General features: G+C 40.6%; 1 protein-coding gene across 1 annotated transcript in view; it reads left to right on the top strand.

The window, feature by feature from the left end:
* Window positions 1-4,389: 4,389 nt before the first annotated feature.
* KYAT3 (kynurenine aminotransferase 3) overlaps window positions 4,390-8,257 on the top strand; it is a 206,874-nt gene continuing 203,006 nt past the window's right edge. The window contains exon 1 of the mRNA XM_062191688.1: window positions 4,390-4,410. The gene's annotated coding sequence lies outside the window, so the exon portion shown is untranslated. The remainder of the gene's footprint in view (window positions 4,411-8,257) is intronic.

Genomic DNA, 8,257 nt, shown 5'->3' with positions numbered 1-8,257 from the left:
TTAAAAGAGACAGAGAAGGGCACTATATAATGATTAAAGGATCTATCCAACATGAAGACATTACTATTATAAATGTATATGCACCTAATTACAGGGCGCCTGGCTACCTGAAAGAATTACTAAAGGACTTAGAGGGAGATACAGATTCAAATACAATAGTAACAGGGGACTTCAGCACCCCACTCTCACCAATGGACAGATCAACCAGACAGAAATTCAACAAGGAAACAACAGAGCTAATTGATGCTATAGACCAAATAGACCTAATAGATATCTTCAGAACCTTCCACCCACCGCCACAGAGTTCACGTATTTCTCCCCAGTACATGGAATGTTCTCTAGGATTGACCATATGCTAGGCCATAAAGGGAGCCTCAACAAATTCAAAAAAATTGAAACTATACCATGCAGCTTCTCAGACCATAGCGCAGTGGAACTTGAAATCAACAACCCAAGAATCTCTACACCATATGCAAATATATGGAGAATGGACAACATGATCCTAAACGAACAGTGGGTCATCGAAGAAATTAAAAGAGAAATCAAAAGATTTCTAGAAACAAATGAAAATGATAACACAACCTATCAAAACCTGTGGGACACAGCAAAAGCAGTACTAAGAGGAAAGTTTATAGCAATTGGTGCCTACATCAAGAAGCTGGAAAGGAACCAAACAAATGAACTCTCCATGCACCTCAAGGATTTAGAAAAACAGCAGCAAATCAAGCCCAAATCCAGAAGCAGGAAAGAAATACTAAAGATCAGAAAAGAAATAAACAGAATTTAAACCAAAAAAACAATACAAAAGATCAACAAAACCAGGAGCTGGTTCTTTGAAAAAATAAACAAAATCGACACACCATTGGCCCAACTAATCAAAAAAAGGAGAGAGAAGACCCAAATCTGTAAAATCAAAGATAGTAATGGAAATGTAACAACAGACACAACAGAAATAAAAAAAATCATTAGAAACCACTACAAAGCGATGTATGCTAACAAATTGGGGAACCTGGAAGAAATGGATAGATTCCTGGACACATACAACCTTCCTAAACTGAGCCATGAAGATATAAAAATTCTAAACAAACCCATAACCATGGAAGAAATTGAATCAGTAATAAATGTACTACCAAAAAAAGAAGAGCCCAGGACCGGATGGCTTCACTGCTGAATTTTGCCAGACATTTAGAGAACAACTAACCCCAGTTCTTCTCGAATTATTCAAAACAATTGAAAGGGTTCCCTCCAAAATTCTTTCTACGAAGCAAATATCACCTTAATTCCTAAGCCCAGAAAAGACACAACAGAGAAAGAAAACTGCAGACCTATCTCCCTGATGAACATAGATGCAAAAATACTCAACAAAATTCTGGCAAACCGAATCCAACTGCACATCAGAAAGATTATTCACCCAGACCAAGTGGGATTTATCCCTGGTATGCAAGGATGGTTCAATATTCGAAATCAATGTAATACATCACATTAATAAATTGAGAAACAAAAATCATATGATTATCTCAATAGATGCAGAGAAAGCATTTGACAAAATATAACACCCTTTCATGATGAAAACCCTAAGCAAATTGGGGTTAGAAGGAACATTCCTCAACACAATTAAGGCAGTCTATGATAAACCAATGGCCAGCATCATATTGAATGGGGAAAAGTTGGAGGCATTTCCATTGAAAATTGGCACCAGACAGGGGTGCCCACTCTCACCATTGCTATTCAATATAGTCCTAGAAGTGTTAGCCAGGGCCATCAGGCAAGAAAAAGAAGTTAAAGGGATACAAATGGGAAAGGTGGAAGTTAAACTATCCCTATTTGCAGATGACATGATACTATATATAGGGGACCCGATAAACTCCTATAAGAGACTATTGGAACTCATAGAAGAGTTTGGTAAAGTAGCAAGATACAAAGTCAATGCTCAGAAATCAACAGCCTTCGTATACACAGATAATGCCAGGGCCGAGGAAGAACTTCTAAGATCAATCCCATTCACAATAGCCACAAAAACAATAAAATACCTTGGAATAAATTGAACCAAGGATGTCAAAGACCTCTATGATGAAAATTACAAAACACTAAAGAAAGAAGTAGAAGATGACACAAAAAAATGGAAAAACCTGCCATGCTCATGGATTGGAAGAATCAATATCATCAAAATGTCCATTCTCCACAAAGCAATTTACAAGTTCAATGCAATACCAATCAAAATACCAAAGTCATTCTTCAAAGACCTAGAAAAAACGATGCTGAAATTTATATGGAGAAACAGGAGACTGAGAATAGCTAAAGCAATTCTTTACAATAAAAACAAGGCTGGAGGCATCACAATTCCAGACTTCAAGACATACTACAGGGCAGTTATAATCAAAACAGCCTGGTACTGGTACAAAAACAGAGGGATAGACCAATGGAACAGAATAGAAACACCGGAGATCAATCCAAACATCTATAACCAACTCATATTCGACAAAGGACCTAAAACCAACCCCTGGAACAAGGACAGCCTCTTCAACAAATGGTGCTGGGAAAACTGGATGTCCACATGTCGAAGTATGAAGCAAGACCCCTACCTTACACCTTATACAAAAATCCACTCAACATGGATCAAAGAACAAGAGATGTGCCATGACATCATGAAACTAATCGAGAGCATAGGGGAAAACCCTTCAAGATATTGGAACAGGCGAAGAATTCCTGGAGAAGATCCAAGAGGCATGAGTAATCAGAGATAAAAATAAACAAATGGGATTACCTCAAATTGAAGAGTTTCTTTACAGCAAAGGAAACTGTCAAGAAAGTGCAGAGGCAACCAACAGAATGGGAGATGTTATTTGCAAATTACACAACAGATAAAGGATTAACAACTAGAATCTATAAAATGATCAAAAAACACCACAGAATCAAAACAACCCAATAAAAAAATGGGCTAAGGACCTTAACAGACATTTTTCAAAAGAGGAAATCCAAATGGCCAACAGACACATGAAAAAATGTTCAGGATCCCTAGCCATCAGGGAAATGCAGATCCAAACCACAATGAGGTTTCACCTCACCCAGGTTAGATTGGCTTCCATACAGAAATCAACCAACAACAGATGCTGGTGAGGATGCAGGGGAAAAGGGACACTAATCCACTGTTGGTGGGAATGCAAACTGGTAAAGCCACTATGGAAGACAGTTTGGAGAGTCCTCAGAAACCTGCATATAGCACTACCACAGGACCCAGCCATCCCACTCCTTGGAATTTACCCAAATGGAATTAAAGGAGGGGAAAAAAGAGCCATTTGCACCTCAATATTTGTTGCAGCTGAATTCACAATAGCTAAGACATGGAATTAACCTAAATGTCCATCAAAGGATGACTGGATAAAGAAACTATGGGATATGTACTCTATGGAACACTATACAGCAGTAAAAAACAATGAAATCCGGGCATTTACAGCAAAATGGAGGAAGCTGGAAAACATCATGCTGAGTGAAATAAGCCAGTCCCAAAGGGACAAATATCATATGTTCTCCCTGATTGATGGCAACTAAATGAGCATCTAAAATGATACCCATTGAAGTGAAATGGACACTATGAGAGACAATGGCATGATCAGCCCTTGTCTAGACTGTTGAGGAACAACTTACTATTTTATTCCTTTTAGTATTTTTGTTGTTGTTGTTGTTGTTGTTGCTAAGTGAAATGGACACTATGAGAGACCATGACAGGACCAGCCCTTGTCTAGACTGTTGAGGAACAACTTACTATTTTATTCCTTCTAGTATTTTTGTTGGTGGTGGTGGTGTTGTTGTTGCTCTGTTTGTTCTACATAAGACCACTGGTTGAACTCTGTAACCAATGCACAATCATTCTTAGGCGTTTAAAATTAACAGAAAAGTGATCTCTGTTAAACATAGGAGTGGGAATAAGAGAGGGAGGAGATATATAGGTTGGCACATGCTCACTCGAACTTACCTCCAATGGTGGAACTAGAAATGTGCCAGGGGATTTCAACTCAATCTTACCAAGGAGGCAGGTACCAATGCCAGTGCACTTAAAGTGATAAGTATAAATACACAACCGATCAAAAAGAGAGGGTGCGTGTTGAAGATATTTCACAAATAAGACCAGTGTAAGCAAATAATGAAGGAAAGAATTAAAAGGGAGAGAATGATCCTGCGGGGGAAGCAGGACACACAGCAGACTCATAGAATGGCAAACGCCCAAAACAGCACTTCTGACTCAGAATCAACCCTTGGGACATTCGGATCTAGCTAAAAGGTCCATGAGAGTCTCACAGGCATGGAAAGCCATGACACGGTGGCAAAAAACAATCTAAATGAAAGATCCTGGTGAACAAGACCCCAGCAGAAGGAACAGGCCATCAAGGAGAGAGGCGCCTTTCTCTGAAGGTAGGAAGGAACCTCCACTGTGATATGGCCTTGACTAAACAAGTTCAGAGTTGGTGAACTCAAGGGGCTTCCATAGCCTAGACAGCTCATAGCAAGAGTCTCGGGTGATTGCTGACGTCATAAATAAGAGTGCCAATTGTTAAATCAACAATGGGAGTCACTGGGTACATGCTCCCCACGTAGGATCTCTGTCCTTAGTGTGTTTTACTATGAAACGTAAAAACACTACTAGTTGAACAGTACCCTATGCCTTGTGTGGTTGTGTGAGTGCAGCCTGTTGAAATCCTTGCTTAGTATATACTAAGTTGATCTTCAGTATATGAAGGTAATTGAAAATGAAACTCAATAAAGGGCGGCATGGGAGAGGGAGAGGTGAGGGCCACGGGAGGGAGGGAGGTTGGGGGGGGAAGCCACAACAATACAAAAGTTGCACTTTGTAAATTCACATTTATGAAATAAAAAAGAAAAAAAAGGATTACTGAAATGAATTAAAGACCACACAAATAAATGTGTGTGTGTGTATATATATATATATACTCTGTTCATGGATTATAAAATATATATAATAAATCAATGTTCCTAGTGAAAAAAAAAAAGACACAGAGTCAGGCCTGGCCACAGGAATCTGGATTTAAAGACTTGGATTTCAGGGCCAGCCTTGAGGTGTGATGAGTTAAGCAATAGATTGTGATGCCATCATCCCATTTGGGTGCTGGTTTTAGTCCTAGCCTTAAGTTCCAATCTAGCTCCCTGCTAATATGCCTGGGAAAGCAGCAAAGATGGTCAAATCCTTGCGCTCCTACACTCATGTGGGAGACCCAGATGGAACTCTTGGATCTTGGCTTCAACCTGGCTCAGCACCAGCAGTTACATAAATTTGAGGAGTGAGTCAGATTTCTCTCCTATCACTCTCTGTACTCGGGCTTTCAAATAAAATAAATTTTAAAAGATTAATTTATTTACTTATTTGAAAGTCGGAGATACAAGCAGAGAGAGAGAGAGAGAGAGAGAGAGAGAGAGAGAGAGAGAGAGAAAGAGATCTTCCATTCACTGGTTCACCCCCTAAATGTCTGCAACAGCCAGGGCTGAGCCAGACTGAAGCCAGGAGCCAGGAGCTTCTACCAGGTTTTCCCATGTGGGTATAGGAGCCCAAGCACTTGGACCATCGTCCTCTGCTTTCCCAGGCACATCAGTAGGAAACAGAATTGGAAATGGAGCAGGTAGGACTCCAAACAGTACCCATATGGGATGCCAGCACTGAAGATGGCAGCTTAACCTGCTATGCAACAGTGCTGGCCCCAGTAAAATTAAAAAAAAAAAAGACTCAGATTTCAATAATCACCTTTGTAACCAACATCCTGAAGTATGATATTAAGAACTTTAAGCCCTGATCAAATAAATAATAACCAATCTACCAATGAGTCAAGAAGGGGTGGAGCCCACTTTGCCATCTTAGATTTTCAGAACAATGTTCCATCCTATCGCTGACAAATCAAGGGAAGACCATGACTACTGTTAACCAACCAGAGACCTGCACATGAGCTGATTTCATGCTATGCAATCTCAACTGTAAGATTCCTCAGCTTTAATTCTTCAGAAAATCTGGGAACTCAGTGATAACTACCTGACTCCCTGTCTGAATATTGCAAAATTAAGCCCTACTTTCTTCCACCATCTTGACATTGTGATTGGATTTCTGTTACCATGTAAGTGGACCTGGTTTATAATAATTCCTCCAACCACTCTTCAGAGTTAATGTATAACAGAAATTCTTTGTTAAGATTCCCTTGCTGGTACCATATAAAGGTCTAATTTTGGTGGGGGCATACTTGGAACACCACCTCTGTGACATGAAACACAACTATTCAATTGGACTGCCTGTTATGAGGAATGGGAGACTAGTATAATGGCTCCTTTGTCACTCAGCAACTAACCTGACTCTTCCCTCCACAGCTACCAATGCAATGTGTAGTATGAAAACATCTTGGGGAATTTCAGACACATAAATATTGGGATCCTAAAAATGCTACTCAAAATTAGTACTTTGAGATACTAAGAACCAAAATCGGCACAGCAAGTCCAGGGTCTCTATAACTTCTTGCTCCCTATATCAGGTGCCTCATGCCTGAAGTTCCCTTTCTGAATAAGGGACTATCTTCCAAAGGAAATGATATTGTTAAGAATTAACTGCCAATACTCTAAGCAAGCAAGGAAGACTATGTCGTGGAAAAGGAGACTGAAAATCTTTGCCTATTTTCACTAAATACATGCCTGTTCTGAAGACTGCTACCTGAGACCGTCTCTGCCTAAGACAGATTTTGTTCCTCATGCAATTCCTCTGCAGAACTTGCCCTGGTGCTATCAGACCCCCTACCAGAAGCTACAAGACTCTCTTTGGTCCAGTACTCAGAATGCTTTTTAAACTCAAGCATCTTACCTCTCTTTGAGTCTTGTATCTTACGTGAGTCCCACCATACATACAATCAGAGTAAACTGATAAACTGTTTCTCCTGTTTTTCAGAGTAAATTATCAAAGTGTGGCCCTTTTGTGGATGCCGGGTAAGAATGTTGATGGGAGCTGGGCTGCAAGAGAGTGCCATGATCTGTTGGAGACTGTGGAGTTGAGTCTCCACATTTTGAATCTAAGATCTCAAAATACACTGTGATGCCTATCCATTGATGTAAGGTTTATGGAGGTAATCTTCATAACAATGGCAATAAGACTGAATTGGAATGGGCCTTGGATATTATGGGCTACTCCAAAGTGTTTGGGTTGCAAGAAACCCTCCTTGGCTTTGATTTTATTGCATTTCAAGACCCCAGGGATTCAGCTTTTGCCCACCAAGAGCTAGACAAAGAATGTTTTGTTGCTGTCATGTAAGAAAACAGAAAGTTTTCCTAATCTGGGGAAAGAAAGAGACATACAAGTGCAGGAAGCACATAGAACTCCTAATAGACATGACCAGAAAAGATCTTCACCAAGACACATGGTAGTCCAATTTTCAATGGTAAACATAAAGAAGAGATCCTGTAATGTGCACAACAGAAATATCAGCTTATCTTCAGAGGATCTCCAGTTAGACTCTAAGCTGATTTTCCATCAGAAATCCTACAGGCTTGGAGACCATGGAGAGACATAATCTTTTACAAATGAAGGTGAAATAGGCCAGCGCCACGGCTCACTAGGCTAATCCTCTGCCTTACGGCGCCGGCACACCGGGTTCTAGTCCCAGTCAGGGCGCCGGATTCTATCCCGGTTGCCCCTCTTCCAGGCAAGCTCTCTGCTATGGAGTGGGAGTGCAGTGGAGGATGGCCCAAGTGCTTGGGTCCTGTACCCCATGGGAGACCAGGAGAAGCACCTGGCTCCTGCCATTGGATCAGCGCGGTGCACTGGCTGCAGCGTGCCAGCCACGGCGGCCATTGGAGGGTGAACCAACGGCAAAGGAAGACCTTTCTCTCTGGCTCTCTCTCTCACTGTCCACTCTGCCTGTCAAAAAAAAAAAAAAATGAAGGTGAAATAAAGACCTTCCAAAATAAACAGAAATTGAAAGTTTGTCACTACTCATCCAGCCTTACAAATGATGCTTAAGGATGGGCTATACACAGAAACATTATTCAACACTATGAAAGAATGTGAAAACCAAAAAATTCCTTGTATAAACTACAAAGGGAATCCAAAGCGAACAATAGCAAATTTATGGGAAAATGGCAGGGCCAAGTTATTATTTATCAATAGTAACCTTGAATGTAAAGTGCCTAAATTCTCAAAAGATAGGGAGGCTGGCACAGTGGGTAGTGGGATAAGCCTCTGCCTGCAGCACCAGCATTCCATGTAGGTGCTGGTTTG

The sequence above is a fragment of the Lepus europaeus genome, chromosome 5 (assembly GCF_033115175.1).
Source record: "Lepus europaeus isolate LE1 chromosome 5, mLepTim1.pri, whole genome shotgun sequence".
NCBI lineage: Eukaryota > Metazoa > Chordata > Mammalia > Lagomorpha > Leporidae > Lepus > Lepus europaeus.
Note: the sequence above shows the minus strand (reverse complement) of the source record. Positions and strands in the feature narration are given on the sequence as shown.